At 30.0% G+C, this 20,024-nt stretch overlaps 1 protein-coding gene across 1 annotated transcript in view; it reads left to right on the forward strand.

The window, feature by feature from the left end:
- Positions 1-8,933: 8,933 nt before the first annotated feature.
- Positions 8,934-20,024, forward strand: part of LOC107445927 (rab GTPase-binding effector protein 1) — a 46,025-nt gene continuing 34,934 nt past the window's right edge. Inside the window, exon 1 of the mRNA XM_043042067.2 lies at positions 8,934-9,115. The gene's annotated coding sequence lies outside the window, so the exon portion shown is untranslated. The remainder of the gene's footprint in view (positions 9,116-20,024) is intronic.

Here is a 20,024-nt window from a genome sequence, read left to right on the forward strand (position 1 = left end):
ATATTTTCTGTACATTTTTTCATGGCAATTACTGTAAATATCTCTGTTCAAGTTTGTATTTTCTCTAATCATGGTAATATTATTGTAAAGCTACCACAACGACTGCTTATATTCAAAATGTTTTTAACTCATTTTTGTAGTTTCATGATGAATGGGATAGGGGCCGCTGCGCGGCCCAGGTGCCCAGCTGTTTTTAAATAAAGTAAGTAAGTAAAGAGTTCGTTGTACCGGTTTGAGCCTTCTGAAAAGTTGGGAAAATTAACCGAAAAACTGCAAATTTAAGCTTATTGTTCTCTACCGCCCCTTTAAAATATATTTACGAATCTGGAGTCGTTGGCGTTTATGAATGTACGTTTATCATGAGATAACCAAGGCTGCCAAATTTCTTATGCTTTTTTTAAAAATGTATTAAATATTTTAAAATTTAGATATGTTTATGTTTTAATCAAATTTTTTTTATTCATTTAAACTTATTTTCCACTGCACTATATATTAATGATTTAAAAGTTCTTATGCAACGCCATTTTGTTACACTATTGTGGCGAAGCTTTTAAAATGTTGGCAAAATTTCATTTAGAAAAATTCATAGATATTCCTGGAAGTTTTTGAGATAAATTTTGTTTTATTTTTAGGTGCTTACTTTTTTAAAATTTTTCGCTGTTATCACTTTGATTATTGTGAAAAGTTAAATCTTTCTGGTTCGCTGGGGAAGGTCAGGGGATCAGAAAAAACCAGTATTTTTTCTGAGTATTGTTTTTCCTTTTTCTTTTTTTTTTTTTTNTTTTTTTTTTTTTTTTTTTTTTTTTTTTTTTTTTTTTGCTATGAAACTTCCTAGGTCGTTTTTAGGACTAAAATTCGGGGGAAAAAATGTTCCATTATAAAGGCATAAATGTGGGATCGAAAGTGATTTTTTTTTATAGAGGTTACGCATTGGATATAAAATGAAGTAGGATTGGTCAATCTGAAAAAGGAAATCGGATTCGTTATTCGATTGTTATGTATTCGATTCGAATATTTATGTTATAAATGTCTCGCTTTCACCTGCATCAAATAACCGAATTCGATGCTCATTACTGGAGTGGATGAAACATATGATGTTTGAATATGAGCAGCTATTAATAAAAATGCAGAAAGGAAATAAAGATGACGTAACAGGAAGGTTTAAAGTAGATTTAATGCTTTATTATGAAACTGTTAAGATGATATATTATTCAAATAAAAAGCTATATCTTTGATTTATTTAACACATGTGTATGACTTTTTAATTCTAATTGGATCAAAGATGCTTATGAGTCATGACCACTTGAAAAAAAAATGAAATTGATCACTCGTTAAAAGTTAAAAGAGATAAAATAAATTGTATTGAAGACAAGTGTTTATTTATTTCGTTGTTGAAAAGAAATGAATGATTTTTAATCTTAAGAAGCTTGTTAGAACAAGTTAATTGCGTATACCTAAAAATAAATACTGATTTGTGAAACGTTTCAAATTAATAACTCTTTAAGGAAATTAATTACTCTTAAGCGCAGTGTGAGTAATAATATTAAGCTTTAATAGCTTAAGTTCTAACAAATGAATTTTAAAGGGTAACCTCAGATATAATTAACTAGTTCTAACTATTAATTGAGTTACGAAATGAGACACAAAAACGTGCTTTCACTAGAAAAACTTACCTCTTTTCTGAGATATGAGTTTTTGACTGTAAAAATATGAAATGTAATCACAATCTGAAATAAAAGGCAAACGATGAAAAGTTTCGGCTCCTCGATGTGATTTCCCTTTCTGTATATTTTGCAGTATCACAAGATTTTCGTTAAGAAAACCAAAGCATTTTTTGCACAAAATTATAAAATTCGTTTGTTTAAAGATAATTCCGGGAAGAAATAATTTTGAATAATTATTTTATTTAGTAAATACTTGAAACAAATTTAAATTCTAAGCTATACAAATTTTTACATTATTTTAAAGTATGTAATCTTTGACAAAATTTGAAATTTGAACGAAACTGGGAAAAAGAAAATTAAAAATTAAGCATTTTGAAATTTTTAATCACTCAAAATTAATTAAATTGGCTTAAAAATTATTCATCTGATTTGGATTTCCTTCAAATTTTCTTCTTCTTTCTTTTGATTTTTAAGCTGCGCCCCTATCCCATTCATCATGTTTATTTTGATAATTGTGGTAGGATTTTAAGGTCAGCAGTCTATGTGGTGGCTGTTAGATACTTCAAATTTTGAATTTTGTCCCTTAAATTACATACTTATAAAGTAATAAAAAAATTAATATATATTAAAATTCAAAATTTTTCAACCGTCACTAAATAAAATAATAAACAATTTTGAAAAATCTTTTTCAAATGGAATTATCATAGGATAAACGAATTTTATAATTCGGTAAATAAATCTTTTGTTTACTCTAAATTATTCTCGAGACTCCAAAAAGTGAAATTAATATAGATAAGTTCTAACTTTCCACCTCTTTCTGAATTATTGCGTAACTATATTTTTCAGATTACTGCTTCCATGCTTGAAGAACCGTTAAAAATTTTTCGTAAAAAATTATTAAGTATCAATTTAATTAATTGTTATTTTACCATTTTCAAACAAAACAGACAAATAACCATAAATAAGATGGTATTCAAACTGTTAACTGCGAGAAAAACAGTTTATTAACTACTTTCACATAATAAGGCTAAACAACCAGAATTTTATTTCACCAACTAAGCCCACCTAATGACCCCACTTAGTTTCTAACAGTTGGGTACATATTATAGCGAAGAGGGCTACTCTGTCAGTCTCACGACCGATAGAACGGGGGTTCGGATCGCAGCGTTGACACCACGATATTTCTTCCGTTCTCTCCAGCATGTTAAGAGTTTCCAGTGTTCTGCGCTCTTCAATTTGAATTCTGCACTGCCCATTACCTAACGAAAAGTCTAGCTCTAATGTCCAGTTAAATTTCGTTTTCACAGTTTTGAAACCATGCTAGTTGTAAATGGTTAAAAAAACGTATAGTTTTGTATTCATGGTTTTATTACCATACTAGTTGTTAACGGTTTTAAAACCATAAAGGCAAAAAATGTTCTTTACCTTAAACTTTACGGTTAATTGAATGAAAAGACTGCTGTCGGTTATTTCAGCATAATTTTAGAATGTAAATTCTAACAATGTGTGTGGTAAAGTATATGAATTTTTTGAAAATAAAGTAAATATACTAACATTTCTTCCAGAGGAAGCACGTTTTGCTTCTGAACAACTATATAGTTAGCATAAACTAGCTCAGCGGTTCCCAAATGGGGTTCCGTGAGAGGGTCACAGGGGGCTCTGAGAGTTACCAAATTTTTTTAAACGCTTATTATTTTCAAAACCTGTAATTACATTTATACCTAATTAATAATCCATTACTTATTTAACACTTCTCTTATTTTTATAAAAAATACCTAATGGAAATGTTTGTGAAGAAAGAAATTTCAAAACAATGTTTTTCAAACAATTATATAATGAATAAATTATGAAAGGGTATGCCAACTTCCTGCGTTTTGCCAGAATTTTTTTTTTTTAGTTGTGGGAAATTTTTTGTTTTAATGTATGATTCTCTGCTAAGTAAATTCTTTTTAAAAGTCATTTTCCCATCACTTTATGTGCATGATTCAAAAGTAATATGAAACGTCACTTAGTAAATAAATTCTTTGGGATGTTTCTTTTTTAATATTTTTTTAATTATGGGCAAAATTTACCGAATTCTGAAAGCATTAGCTTTTGACTGTCTACCACTCTTTTAAATATTTTGCAAAAAGTCTAGTATTTGGCAACTCAGAGGCTATAAGCATTTATGAAAGATTCCATAGGTATTTCGCTCAAAATTCAAAAATGAAGAATTATGTTTTTCCGATAATCATTCACAACGTTAATTTACTTCCTTTTTCGTTTTTAATTTAATGGAAACCATATTTTAACTCATACATTTTCAGTTTTTGCCTGCATTTAAAATCATAAAGAACAAGACCAGATGCGCCGCCTCAGATCTAAGGATACAACTGTCTGACATAAAACCTTATTTTAAGACTAATAAAATGATATGAATAAATTTCATTCCTCTTACATTCACAGATTATTTTTAAAATAATTAATAAAATTTATAAAACTTAAATAAAATTTCATTATACAGTACCGCTCAAAAGTACCAGTACACCTAGAAACTTATAAAAAAATGGCGAAATTCAAAGTGTCATAACTTCTTTAAAAATGATCAAAAATGCTTCTGCTTTAGCTCATTTTGAAGCTTAAAATCTCTACTTTTATGTACTCTAATTAATATATTTTGCAACTATGTACAATTATATTCTCAACAATCATAGAAAATTACATTAATTTTTTGTGAAGTTTGACGCCATGTACGGGCACAAAGTGGTTAGATATTGTTAATTTTTATTATACCATTGAAAAATGTGGACTTTTAGCTTTCATTTAAAAAAAAAAAAAATTCAAAAAAAGAAGTTTCTAGGTGTACTGATACTTTTGAGCGGTACTGTATATTTTCAAAATAATTGAGTCTTTAGCTTATTTAAGTGTTCACAATTGCTAATGAACTTTATTCCTTAAGTCTCGGGGTTACGCCAAAAGAAGGTCGATCCTTTAGGACTGCACAGACGAAAAAAGTTGGGAACCACTGAATTAGATAACATACTTGAGATCTTTCAAACTATTTACATTCGTAAATTCAGTTCACAACTCAGTGAATTCAGTACGTAAAATTCTGATCAATTTAATAAATATTATTCCGAGTAAATCTCTTTGGTAAAGAAAAGCCAGAAAATTAACAATGCAGTTAACTTAATTATGACATATGGCATAATGATAATTTAATTTGGAATTTACCAAGGTACAAGCTGCGCTCAAAAGCGTGAGAGGTGAAAATAAAACTACTTAATTTTATTCTCGAGGTAAGAAACAAATTTTAACAATCGTAATCTAAATTAAATTAAATTTTTACTATAAATTAATTTTCCAAAAATACCCCATTCGGCTGATTAGATACTGTTGTAAGTTAGAATCATTTTAGATGAACAAATATTTTCAATTATGAGCATTAAAACATCGATATTCCCGTAATTTTCTAATATGCTTTGTAACAAAATTTTATATAAATAATTTTGTAAAAAAAAAAAAAAAATATTTGAAAGCCGCATTAGGCTTTAAAATCAATAGGGTCAATAGGGTAAATCAATAGGGCTTTTACAACTTCCAAAAAATTTTGAAGTAATAGCAAAATTGAGATAAACATTGATGTTTTAAGTAATTCGTATTTACAAGAAAACTTTCTATTAAAAAATGAATGAAAGGTGAATTGATTGTGTTTCCAAAATGTTATATGAAAGATAAATTTAATCATTTTTCAGTTGCCATGAGAAAATTGCAGCTATCACTTTTTGATTTTCTCCTAATCTAATTAGATACTGATTGTGAATCACTTGTAACATAATGCTTCAAGTTATTCTTTTTTTAATTTTATGTACAACCTATCGGATCGGAGCTTTAAAAATCTTTATACTTTTGTTTTATTTGTTATTATCTTTTAAATCTCCATTTCTTAGTCTTACAAAGGGGGAAAAAGTGTTTAAGACGTAAAAATGCTATAAGCAAATAACAACTTTGAACGCTAAAAAATTGAAAGTCGCTTGACACCTGATTTTTTTCTTTCGATGGAGGTCATCATCATCAGATTCCAGACGTTTATGATTTTTAGAAAACCAAACTCCTCACCAAAAATTTATTTTATCATCATACAATAATCTCCATTTTTTTTCATGTCCCTACATTTACTGATTGAATAACTAACTGTATTCAACATGTTTTTGAAACCAATAACTTTTCGAAATCTAGTTTTTCAAATAACTAAATTTTTTTAAAAAATCGTCAAAGAAATTGACACGGTCTTTGAGTTTCCAAAAGTGTAAAAACAATTTAATGACAAAATTATGTACTTTTTTGTAAATAAGTTTTGAACATATTGATTGATGAAATCTAGCTCCTAAGCAGTGAATAGTTAGTGAGTTTGAAGAGCTGTCTAATCATACAATTACATACTCCGGAATTTCCGTAGTTTAAGAAATGTTTTTCCTTGTTGCAGCAAAGATATTATACTAATAGTTCTTTAAATAACTTTAAAGAATTTTGTTAATGTTGTTGACGTATGACTGTGTAGGCAGAGGGGGTGCGATTGTTTTTTTTCCAGTGGCGCCATCTATGGCTAAGAATTTGACTTCTGCCACACCATACGTTACTCGAGTTTATAGGGCGAACCGATTCATACATCCATTCCTTCATCCACAGATCGTAATTTTGACCTGAATCAGAGAACGATCGATATCCAATCCAGTACCCCCAGAGGTATTGATTTGTTATGGGAACATGGAGGACTTTTGCGACTTGACAGATTTAACGTGCATCAGTCACTTTACAGCGGCGGGGTTCGAACCCACGAACTCTCGGACATGGGCCCAGCACCCTACCGATCAGGAATCTATAAGGATCCAGAATTTTGTTAATCACAGTTTATAAATTATTAATACTGATTTTACCTCCTAGCACTTGAGCTTTGAATATTGGCAAAAAATGCGATGTATGTAGCACACTGGTAAAAAACTATTTAGCTAAGAAAAGAGCCAACTGATAAATGCGATGTAATTTTTTAAAAAGAAATTTAATTAATTAAACGTAATTGTCTTTTTTAGTTATTTTTATATAAAAAATAAGGAATTCGAATTTCTAGCCTTTTTGGTTTATTTCTTCACTTATCATCACAAACAAAACCCACTCGCTGGATTTAAATAGTGAGGTATTTATGTACCTTTCCGAAACTTTCCGAAAAGATACTTGAATCGAGTTTAATACGTGCGTGTATTTCGCATATATTTAAAATTAAAACGAGGATAAATCCAGTTATATTTTCACGTAGAGAATCGCGTTGTAAAGGCATGCAAAAAGAAAGAAAATGAAAAAAATTATATTTTTTTTTAAGTGATAAAATTGTATCGAAATAATATTCATTACGCTGGATCTCAAAAGAACATAAGATTAAAGAGTACACGAAAGCATGTTTTTAAACAATTATGAAAGTAGTGGAAAAATTCTATTTATCGTGGAAATTTCTGCTTCAGTTTATTATCACTTAATAAAATATTTCGCAGTAAAACTTTTTTACGAAACCTTTACTCCTTTATCAAAATGGGAACTAAAGTGCATAATGGATTAGTTGCGTTAAAAAAAAAAATTCTGTATTCTTTAAATTAGTAGATAATAATATTTTTTAGAACTATATTTCAATGCATTGGGTACCTGTTTTGCAAGGTACCCAATTCATTGTTCTGTGTCATTTATTTACATAGCGTGTAGGTTTAGAGAATTTTCTTACTCATTTCCGCATTAAAATTGAGTTGAAAGTAATCGTACTTAAGTAATCGACAGTTACGTTCCTATTCTTATTAGTAATGTAATTATCAACTGCATTGAAAAAAAAACAAGGTTCAATGCTGAATTTTTGTTTATTTGTTTTGTTAACGGCCATGGTTGTGGCAGATATTTTGTCTGACAAAATTTATTGGAAATAAAAAAAGTTGAGAACAATAGCTTTATTTGTAGCTGTTGTAAGTATAGGAAAACTTTGTAATCATATTTTTTGTCATGTATTAGATAATTTGATGTTTACAATTCTCAAAATACTGGCATTTATGCACAATATATACATTTTTAAAAATTTGAATTTCTTGTTTTTATTTAAAAATAGCATATTCAAGGGATAAATAAATAAAAATCAAATTAAATTGAGGGTTAGTAAAAATTAAATGAATCACATTTTAAACAGTTTCTCCTATAAAATCAAACGATTCATTGAAACTTCGGAATATTTTTTTTAAAAATTTATTTTACATTTAAAAATTTTCTTATAGCAAAGTATGAATCAAAATGTTTTTAGTAGATGCATGACTTAATATAAAGCGATTTTTAAAGCTTTACTCGTAATGTATAAAATAATGTATCGTGATGCATATTTTTTAAAAGGAGATTCCAGTTATTCGAAAGCACACCTTTTCTACTTTGCTACAATTTTCATTTCTTTCAAGCTTTTTTTAAATTTTTTTTTAAAATTAAATTTACTTTGCACTTATTTTGAATTAAATGCCTGATCAGCGAATTTTTGTTTTAAATTACCGATTAGAAATTAATCTACGGGTAGTCACAGAGCTGTAAGTCAATGGAAGGTTCGGTTTTTGAGATAAGAGAGACATAGCTTTGAAGAAGGTTCGAAAAGAATAAAAAATTTCAGAACATTTCTTATGAAGAACAAAATTTTATTCCAGAAGTAAGCAGTAGTCATATTAAAACAAAGTAAACGATATATTCTGTGCGATTACAAGATTACTGATACATCAATCTTAAGTCTCAAGGTGGTCTCTCCAAATATTGCGCTGCATTCCAATATATTTCTTTAACTTTTTAATTTTGAATTATAACGTTTTTTGCTACCATAACACATTATGAATTTAAATATTTATAAAAATAGATCTGAATTTACCGAGACGGAAATAAGTTTTAATTTAAAGGAACAGAAAGTTTTATAACTTTTGGTAGACTACAAAATTTATCGTTTTTCGCGGTAGAAACAATTTACTAGATGACATCTGATAAATGATATTTGCACTCTAAAATGCTTTATAAAAAATGTTATTAACAGAAGTGACTCAAACACAAGATTTCTTCTTCTTTTTTTGTTAAAAGAGATAGATTTTTTTTTCTGTGTGTCTTTTTGTGAGAAGACAGAACATCAGGAACAAGTGGAGTTGTAAAAATTCACCATGCGTGATGAAATTACAGGTCTGTTCGGTCATTGGACGCTGACGTCACAGGTGAATTTCCACCAGTCCCCTATGAATCAGATCAAGTTTTTCTCTCACTCTTTATAGATGTATTCTATAAACAATTCTTCAAATATCATTCACTGTAGTAATTAAACAAAACCATTCAAAAGACTTATTTCTTAATAATTGCAATAAATATTACACCACAACAATAAATAAAGTTTTCTTTGCTTACTTTAAAAATGGATTACCTGTAGGGTAAGTATTTTATTTATATTTTTTTCCCTTTTTAATATACTGAAACAAAATATAATTTAATATGCTGCTGTAAAATTTTTTAAATGTGTCATCAATAGTCATGACAATTATAATATAAATGAATAATTACGGGCACATAAAAGTTTTTTTTAATGGAATATTAAAGTTTTCATTGGTATACTTTCCAATGTTGAAAATAGGAAAACAATAACAATAACTATTGAATAACCAAAATAGGAATAATCTCTGCAGCGAGTTAGATGTCAACAATTATAAACAAATTAAAAGTTACACCACGAAATAACTAGAACAAAGCGGTGGTTTATTTGTACTCGGAATTATTTATAAATCGTGACAGGCAAATTCAAATTAGCCAATTCAATAATCATGCATCGTAACAAAAATTTTATTACTAATGAAAATTTGCCCTCGAAGTGATACAAGCTGTCATCTCTAACAGACACAAATTCAACTTTTAGCAAAATCAAAATAATTTTTACTTAGTTAATCAATTTAATTAACATTTTCCTTTTTTGATTATTCAATATCTATTCAATAGGAAATTATTCGATAGGAAATTATTCAATATCTAACAATAGGAAATTCAATATCTATGATTATTGAATTGGCTAATTTGAATTTGCCTATTGCAATTTATAAATAATTCCGAGAACAAATAAACCACCACTTTGTTCTAGTTAATTTCGTGGTGTAACTTTTAGTTAGTATATAATTGTTGACATCTAACTCGCTACAGAGAGAACGGTTAAACCGCTCGTCCATGGTTGTCCCAAATTTCTAAATAATTATCAAGATTAGTTTATACCTTTTTAAAATTATCTCTATGTAAAGGTAGTTAAAAGCATTCTAAATGAAACAATGAAATCAGAGTAAGAAAAAAAAATTGCCATCCAAGCTATTTTGTTTTTGATTTATTAAGGCTGGCTTATAATTATTACCTTTATTTCATTTACGTTTTCTTAATTTAAAACAAAAAATTCTTCATGAAGAGTAATCTGAATTTGTAGTGCTAAAATTAAAGTAAAGGAAAAACAATTATGATACATTAACCTTTTTCAATCCACTGACACTTACTTATACGAGCAAATCCAAAGTCACCCTTCTAAAATTAAAAATTTTTATATCTTATTAATCAGAAACCACATTATTCTATGAGTTTTAAAGATTATATGAAATTTATTGTACTATTTAGTTTAAATGATTTAATGTTTACCTTAGTTTAAACAGCATATTAACCCAAGATAACTAGTCATTCGTCTAATAATCTACCGATATTTACGGGTTTTGGGAATTCGAGATGTTATCGTAATATTTTACCATTTTGCCAATGATAAATTTTATTACTTTTTCATATTTTGATGTAGATATATGAATATATCCTTAAAGTTCTGTTAGTTAGTTTGTCAGAAGTAAAAGGAAGTATCTAAAAATAAGCATGTTTCAATTAATAGTCTATTAGTATAATGAATAGTTAAAAAGTAAAACTGGTTTAAGTTTGATTTCTTTGGGGGGCAAAAGTACTGGAAGTAATATATATAATGTTAATCTTATAATGTTAAACGTACTTACATTGATGTTACTTCCCTTAATTAATTAATACCCATAAAAATGTCACTTCCTCCTCAGCCCACTTAGCTCTTTAAATGCTAACGAAAAACTCTTTCTGACACTGAAAAATATCTTTAGTTTTAAACACTTACTTTAGACAATGTTCTACATTTTAAAAATGCATGCACGTCAAGTCTATATTGGGTCTTCGGAGGAATTCTGTTCATTTCGAATTATAATTTTATAGATCATGTCTGATTTTTAAATATTTTATAACCATCGTTAAACCCAATTTTGATTTTATGACTCCGTAGCCTTGTAATTTTGAACCGAATTCAGAAAACGAGAATTCCCTAGATCAAGTATTAGGAAACATTTCCCATTGTGGAGGACTTTTCGATGGAACTAACCCGCAGTTGTGTTACATGAAGAGGAAAACCACAAAAACTTCCCTCTTTCGGCTATCTTTGCCTTAAGATCAATTAATAATTCAATGATTTAAACTCGCAAATGATCATGATCGCAATCAACATGAGAAGAAAGTGGGGCGATAATCTATTCCTAAGACATCCATACTTTCAATATCTTCAAATTTGGAAAAAAGAGCGAGAATCATTTCTCACAAGTCTTAGAATGAATAACACATCGCGAAACTCGCATCTTTAAAGGCTAAAAAAGGATAAATAATAAATAAAAAAAACGTTGAAATTAGAAATAAAATAAGGTAAAATCTGTTATAAAAAATTAACTTACTAGTATATTGTAATCAAAATGGCATTCCAAATGAAAATTTTATTTACTGCTTGGCGACCAATAAATTTGCGATTTAATAGCATTTTTATTCATTTATCGATTGGATATGGCCCTAATTATACTATATTTTGACCCACTTTAGCGACCTCTGATCTAAAAGGACCCCCTAACCGATTATGACTGCCATTTGCTTTCATCACCAGGATTTGCTGGGAACCCCCTTATATTTACGACTTTTCGATTGAAGGAAATGATTGATTATTCGATTTGAAGGAAGAAAGAAGAATTATTTTTACCGTTAAGAAATGAAAAATTCTAGAAAATGAAAAATTCTGAAGCAGGAACAGCTGCTCATACTTTATGGACAGTTAGTTGTTCATACTAGAGCTCAGTAGGAAAATTATTATTTTAACCGATGAATTTCCTTTGGAGGACTAGAGAGGTGGATATTAGGGATATTTGCACCTCAAATTGCGAAATAATATCATTGAAAAATATGAATTTTTTGTCGCAGGTCCTTCTGTGGTCTCCCTAAATACTGCGCTGCATTCCAATATATTTCTTTAACTTCTTAATTTTTTATTTTACAACCGTCGTTGAATTGCCGATCCAATTTTTTGGGTTTACGTCTACTAATGTTCAACTCCGTAGCCTTGTAATTTTGAACCCAATCCAGAAGACAAGGGAACTCCTGGATCAAGTATTGGGAGAAATTTGCCTTCGTGGAGGACTTTTTGATGGAACTAACCCGCATTTGCGTTACATGGAGAGGAAGACCACTAGAACCTCCCACGTTAGCCTGATGGCAAGGGGACTCTAACCCATAATCCTTCTACCATTGAGGATATTTCACGCCAGCACTGTGGTCGGTGCAAGCCGGATGCGAAATTCGTATCGACCAGCCATCGTCGGGATCGAACCCCGGTTCAACCCTCTATCCCCTGAGCCATCGCGGCTCACTTTTTAATTTTAAATTATAACGTTTCCTGTAACGCGATTTTTTTAAAAAATTATTTTTAGATAGTTAGGCTTCTCTCTTCCATCTTAATCGCCAAGGAATAAAAATATTTAGTTATAATTTTAGCTAAAAGCGCTTGCAGGGAATAGTTTAGGGAGCTCTCGTATCGCGAATCTCCCTAGCTTTTTTGCGAGGCTTTCTGGAACTCTGACTCCGTTTTTAGTCAAAATTCTAACTAAATATTTTTATTATTTGAGGGTGTTTGAGAGTGAAAAAATGGCAAAAAGCTTAAATATTTGTAAAATATGTTAGAAAAATTGATCGTTTTTTATATAACCTCTAACTACTACGTCATTGCCGTAGTTTTAGAAGATGTTTTTCCTAATGGTAACATAAATAATGTATTAAAATTTTTAGAAAATTAGAATGAAGAGATTTTGCTTATTACAATATATAAGTAATGTAAACAATTATATTAAAAGTCAGAGAGATAATTGGTCATTTTTTTTCTTAGTTTTATCCAAATTTGTGGAAAAGGTTTTTTTTTTGCGCGAGTTCACCACCGTTGGACTATCGAAAATGTATCATAAAAACACTCAAATATTGAAGTTACGTTTTTATGATTTTTTTTCTTATTCTTTTTTTTTTTTTGTAACTTTTTTTTTACAATTTTACCCTTTGCTTACGGCTGATACAACGTGTGAGCCAGAATAATAGGTTCCATCATGCTAGTACCATAAGCGAAAAGTTAAGAGCAAGCCAATTCTCGCCAAACTTTTACTTATGGCTACAATTTTTCAAGCATTAGAGCTTATTTCTCTATCCTTATAGAGGAGATTTAACAGTTAAAATAATTAAACTCCCAGTTCTCGAAAAAATACCGCAGCTCTCTCAAGAAAATTGGGAAGATTCATTGCAAAGAGAGCATCCTTTCTAATGACACTCGTTCTTAATCCTACTAACTTGTGTCGAAATAGTTTTGTTATTAGGGGTTGTTTGAGGGAGGAAAAAGGAGAATGATTGCTGGAATGTGTAGAAAATAAGTAAAAGAGTTGCGAAAAAAATTAGAGAAAGCAATAATTTGTATGGATTATATCTTTACAAATTAAGGAGGAATCCTCCTACCCAAATGCCACTCATTGTTACAAATGCTCGTGTTTTAGAACTTTTTACCTCTCTAGCCCCTTATAAGAAGTTAAATGGTAAAAATTATCTAATTTAATTTTCTTTTTTTATTTTGTTTCCAACCAAATTGAGGGCAATAGAATTATCGAAAAAGTAATAAAAGTTTTTTTTCCACCAGAGTAATGTAATTATAACTATCAGTTCTTTTACATATCATATATGAATTATTTATATGTTGTAGTGGTCGAAATAATTTTAAATCAAATGTATTGAAGTAGTCTGCGCATAGCTGATAACTTGTACTGTTGTTGAGAAAGATTTGGTTTGGTAAAATAATTAAGTTAGGAATAATTTTCTAAAAATTAAACTATATTTCAAAATTCAGATTTTAGTTTTCCCACAATTTAAAAGCGTAATTATCTAACTAATATTTGAATTATTGATTTTTCGTGAAACTTTAAAAACCTATATTCAATGTTTAAAAAGAAAAAAAAAATTAAACCACGAGTCATATAAAAAAACATAATATTTGCCAACTTAAAGAATTATTTTTCTCTTGGTCCCAACAAGTGGGAAATAAAAATGATTTTTTGTACACTTAGGTTTACCACTAATTATTTTTTTCAAGCTCTTATTAAATTCATTATATTTTATAATGCATGTCTGGTTAATTAGCTCTGCGCAACATTTTCTGTACCTATTCATTCTCCGAATTTCTAAATCGGGCATATATATTTTTTCAAAACTCCAGGTGATTGTCAAAAACATTGCTTTTTAGACTTTAAATGTTCGAATAGTTTTGTTATTAAAATTGAAAACTTCGGCTGGTAAGATTAGTTTCTCCAGAATATCTAGTATATTCTCCTTTTCACAATAACCCTGAAGTTTAGTTTTATCTTTATTAGCACAATCAAATTCTTCATGTTAACAGTGCCGTGACGTTATTTATCTGCTGAGTAAACATTATCTTAAACCAAATAGTATTTGATAATGGATAAGTCAAATAAAAGATAAGATGGGCTGATTTAACTATCTTCGTAGAGATAACTAAGAGCTAACTAATTATAGGAAATGAGTCAATTCATGGAGCCTACAGCCTCTAGGGTAAAATAATTTATAAGCGATTGAAATAAATATATTATGCAAGATATCTTCCTATAACGGGAATTTTTCTACTACAAATCTCTCTCAGTAGTTCTGTTATATACTACTTTTCTTTTCATAAACCTCTCGATAACAAGGGTTCGGAATAGTATCCAAAAATTTATCTTAAAAATTTACTGAGACGCAACTTCTAGAAAATCCAGAATTTGAAAATAAAGATCAATAAAATTTTCGGGACCAGTAGATCACTGTTCTATTCAACGTCTTGTAATGTGGAGGAAGCAGGCTCGGGTCTCGCCTTAACCTTGGATGCATCTATGTAATATCCATCTCCCCTGTTGTTGGTGTATTTTTATTAGCCGGAAAATCACATTATAGGATCCAGTTTTCCCACATTAGTTTTCTTATTTAATGTCATCAGCACAAAATTAATTTAAGTCACAAAAGTATTGTTTTCCTTATTCTTGTTCCCCTAATTTAAAGGTGCCTTGTGACCTGTGCTGTTATTTATACGAAGTGCCGGATTACCCATTAGGCCAGACTAGGCCATGGGCTGGGGCCCCCAATGATTAGGGGCCCCCTTAAAATGGGTTTTTTGAAAATAATTTTAAAAAATTAAGAAAAACAATGATGTTTTTTGAAAAAAATCAATTTCAAATAGATATTAAAATTTTTTCAAAATGTTATGATTATTTTTTAGTTTTAATTTAACAAAATAAAGTAAAATTTAATTTATTATTGTTTATTTTAATTTTAAATATACTTTCTTAAATAAAAAGATAGATAAATATTTTTATAGTTGAATAAATTAAAAATATACGAGAAAAACAACTTAATCGAAGGGCCCCCCCCCCCCAAATTTGAATGGCCTAGGGCCCCGCGTACGCTTAATCCGGCCCTGGTGATATGTTAGAATATTGTAATTCTACTATAAATTTTAAGAAAAAATTATTTAAATTGGTGTCTGACCTTATTAACCGTTTTACAATTATTATTTTCTGGTGCAAATGACATTAATATACTATTATGAATTACGGTTAAATACATTCGTTTAATGATTTAGAACTTAACTTTCAGCTTAATGCTTGTTGTTGTTCATTTACGTCCCACTAGAGCTGCGCAATGGGCTATTGGCGACGGTCTGGGAAACATCCCTGAGGATGATCCGACATGCCATCACAATTTTGATCTTCTGCAGAGGGGATGGCCCGACGACCTGCACGTGAAGTCGAGCACTTTACGGTAGAAGCCTTTAACGAGGACCAATACCGCACACACTCGATCCCTGCGCAGACTGATCCAAGTGGTCACCCATCCGCACACAGACCGTAGCCAGTGATGCCTGACTTCGGTGATCTGCTGGGAACCGTGTCTTAACGATCAGTCCACTGCGGGACTTCAGCGTCATGCAAAAAGTGATGAATGCAAATATTGCATTTAAAATACATCCGCCCGTTTGGTAAGTAAAAATATTAAAATACAGTTTTGAACTCGCCAAATTTACTGTAACAATATACTTTTAATTTTAAATATTATTTCAAAAACTGATTACTTAGAAAAAATATTTATATTCATAGTACTTATTTATAAGTATCATAAGGGAAATATTATTAATATTATTTATATTTTATTCATAAGGGAAGTGGCGGCACAAATGTTCTTTTTAGTACATATATTTTTAGAACAATAATTTCAACTGTTTTATGCCAAGAAACAGCAATTATTGCGTAGCAATCCTCGGGGTTGGTGAGTATCAGCGAACAAGGGGCTTAGCCCCCTAGTAATAATCATAAAAAGGAAAATTCCATTAAAATAAAATTATAATGCAGAAATATTGTTGTTTTCTTTTTGATGTACTGAGCTTATTGAAATAGATCAACATTAAAAATAAAATAAACTGGATCAAACACCAGGTAAACTAAATTAAATTTGTATGTAAATAATGTTTGAAACATTCTAAAATTTGAAAAATTAGAAACTCACAAGATATTGCCTTAAATAACTTTGCATTTCCATCTTAAAAAACTGGAACAGAATTATAGGAAAGCTTACGAAATTGTTCAGATTCCGTGGACTCGTAAATTTTGCTAAAATCGCGTCTCACTCTTAGAAATGTGAACAAATATGAATTTAAAAAAAGTTATAATGCGTTAGCACTGAGCCTGCCAGTCGTAAACTCAGGGTTTATATAAAATGAGATGGCTCTTTTTGGTGCAATTTAATTTTGTCAACTAATAATTAATAAACAGAAATGTAAAGTTTAAAATTAAAATAATTCATTTTTTCCTGCAAGGCCACAATAAATCTGCCGTGTCATATTATAGTTCTGTTCACAGAGAAGTATTATAGCATTTCCAGGGCGTCCAATAGTCTCTCAAAACTATTATAGTTATCTATAAGCTTTCGTCATAAAATCTATTTCATTTAAAAAAAAAATTAAAATGATACATTCCAGATTACCACAATAATTTGATAACTCAAACTCAGAGTTATGTTATACATAGGGGGAATGCAGGGCAGTATTCTCGGTCCAATACTAAATATATTTTACATCTATAACTTTCCTATCGATTGAAAGGACTATAGCAGCCTTACTGCTTATTTTGCAGATGATACAGGGGTTATAGTCAAATCTAGATCTGTTGCAAATGTCAATAATAAACTACGGACAAAAATACATGATTTTGAAACCTGGTGCTCTAACTGGAAGGTTGAAATTAATGCCCAAAAATAAACCTACTCATCATTAAAAAACCTAGATGACTTACTATTGACATAGATATTTTATATTAAGGACCCTCACTGAAGCTTTAATGACACTTGACGCACAATTTTATGAGAAATCACAAAAATTATAAGTCGCAAACTACTACAACAATATTTTTAAAACAGAAATGTTAATTGAAGATTCCAAAATCAGATCCTAGACCACTTTTTCACTAGCGATGCTATTTTATCAGATAAATTCAATTAATTCTCAACTATTTTTAATCTTTTATTGATACCTATTATTTAACTTTTAAACTAAAATTATAACACTACAAGCGATTGGCACTGCAGTCTTTTCTCTAATTGTTCATAACTATGATTTCTTATTGGTGCTGTGATTCAGTCAATGGCGTTGCAATTGCAGCAAATAGTTCAAAATTATTTTTACTTTTTCTATATCATGATTATTTTTCCTTTTATTATCCTTTCTGTTTTTAAAACTCATGATGAAAATTGCTTCACGACTTCATAAATTAAGATGAAAAGGTAAATGGCTCCTTCAGGGTGTAAAAGAATTAAGTAATATAATATGACTATGGGGGAAATTTATACAGGCAATTTTTACAGGAAATTTATGCATTTAAAAGGTTGTTGAACCAGGTAAATTTTTACCTGGTACCTGGTAGTAAGTGAACTACCACTAAAACAATTTTGAGGGACCACTGGACGCTCTGCGTTTATGGTTCTGTCATTGACCTAGGATCATCGCTAGCTTCTGCTCATCGAAATCATCGCTATCTGATCTTCAAATTGTCATCATCATCAATGGTTCGACGGCCCAGGGTTGGCCTTCTCAAGAAGTTTTCCCCAGGCTAACCTCTTTTTTCGCTAGTGTTTTCCAATTTTTAGTTTTTAGGACCAAAAGGTCTTTCTCTAGGTCATTTATCCATCTCAAATTTGGCCTGCCTCTTTTTAGTGTGCCAACTGGTCTGGCATTGAAAACGCTTTTTGCGGTACGATCTTCGTCCATTTTGGTAACGTGGCCTGCCCCTTTTATTTTTTGTCGCTTAATAAAGTTAATAATGTCAGGTTCATTATATGACTGATACCTGGTGTGATACTCTAGATTTAATCTTCTAAGCCACAGACCGTTTTTTTTAATCCCTCCAAAAATACTTCTCAAGACCTTTCGTTCAAAGGTACCCAACATAGCCTCATCCGTACAAGATATGGTCCAGGTTTCACAAGCATATGTTAAAATTGATCTTATAAGAGATTTATATTATAAAACCTTTGTTTTTCTAAGAATTACGTTAGATTTTAAGTATTTTCGAATTCCATTAAAACAGTTATTGGCTATAGTAATTCTTCTTTGTATTTCCATTTTGGTATTGTTCCTGTTCTTCAACTTGTACGAGGCTTAAAAGCTGCACTTTGGGATGAGTATATAAACCTGAATTATGTGTAACAAAAGAAATTAATTAATTGCCTATTGATTAGAATTATTTTCCACTGTTTACAGCACAATAACTTGATTTATATATTAGTATAGTGTCCCACAGTATTTCTTAATGAAACACCGAAGTCAAGCCACAGTAGCAGTGGTTTGTAAGCGGATGTTTGAACACTTTGATGTGTAACTGTTAATGTTGCTTTTCTATGTTTGTTTTATCATTCCTTCTTTTATTTTCTTATTATTATTCTCACTAACACTCAACTACTGATTAGTCACTAACAGCCAACTACTAATTACTCACTAGTATCAGTGTAACTAATTCTTTGAGGTAGAAAATAATCTCTCAGTGCTGGTACTCAGGTGGCCTCATGGGCATTTACTCATTGAACTATACCTAGTTTCCGCTCTTTTACCACTTGGATCAGCTAGCGAAGAGACTGAAAGTGAGCAATATCAGTCTCCGTTACCTGCTTCACCGCTAAGTGCTTGACTTTGCTCGCAGGAAGTTGGGCTACCAAGGTGGGTGAAACATCTTCTCTGTAGAAAATCAGAATTGTGAGTGCGTCTTCAGATCATCCTCAGTTATCTTTCCCTGACTGTCGCCAATAGCTCATTGCGCCAGGGCTATAGAGAATAGAAGGGCTAGTTCACTCCGCTCTTAGAGCTGAAGCTACGATTTCCCTCCTCATGACGTCACTGTGTCCCCAGATCTCGGAAGATCGCACGCAAAGATATTATGATAACTTTGAGTCTTTCTCCTTGTAAAAGTAAGTTAGACTTTTTCTGGTTATTAACTTTCAAACTTTGCGTAATTAACACATTATTTTCATTCATAAACATAGTTTAAAAAAACTTTCTTGGCCATTATATTAAAAAAATACCATTTTAAACTTAAGAAAATATTTTACTAGTTGGCGAAAATGACACTATAAATACTTTATTTTAAAAAGTTCAGTTTTAATTTTAATTATTAAGAAAACTGAAACCATATATCGACCCTTTTTTTATCATTCTATTATTTAATAACAACAAATGTCATACTTTTTATCATTATTAATGTATATTAATATATTATAATATTAATACATATTTATATTAAATATTTAACGAAAATAATTTAATTTAAGTAACAATAATTAATAACAATAGTTGTTTTTCAATATAAACTTATTTGGTTGATCTCTTCTTATAAACTTAATATAAAATACTTCTTATAAAATTACAAATTCACTTTG

Source organism: Parasteatoda tepidariorum, chromosome 3 (assembly GCF_043381705.1).
Source record: "Parasteatoda tepidariorum isolate YZ-2023 chromosome 3, CAS_Ptep_4.0, whole genome shotgun sequence".
NCBI lineage: Eukaryota > Metazoa > Arthropoda > Arachnida > Araneae > Theridiidae > Parasteatoda > Parasteatoda tepidariorum.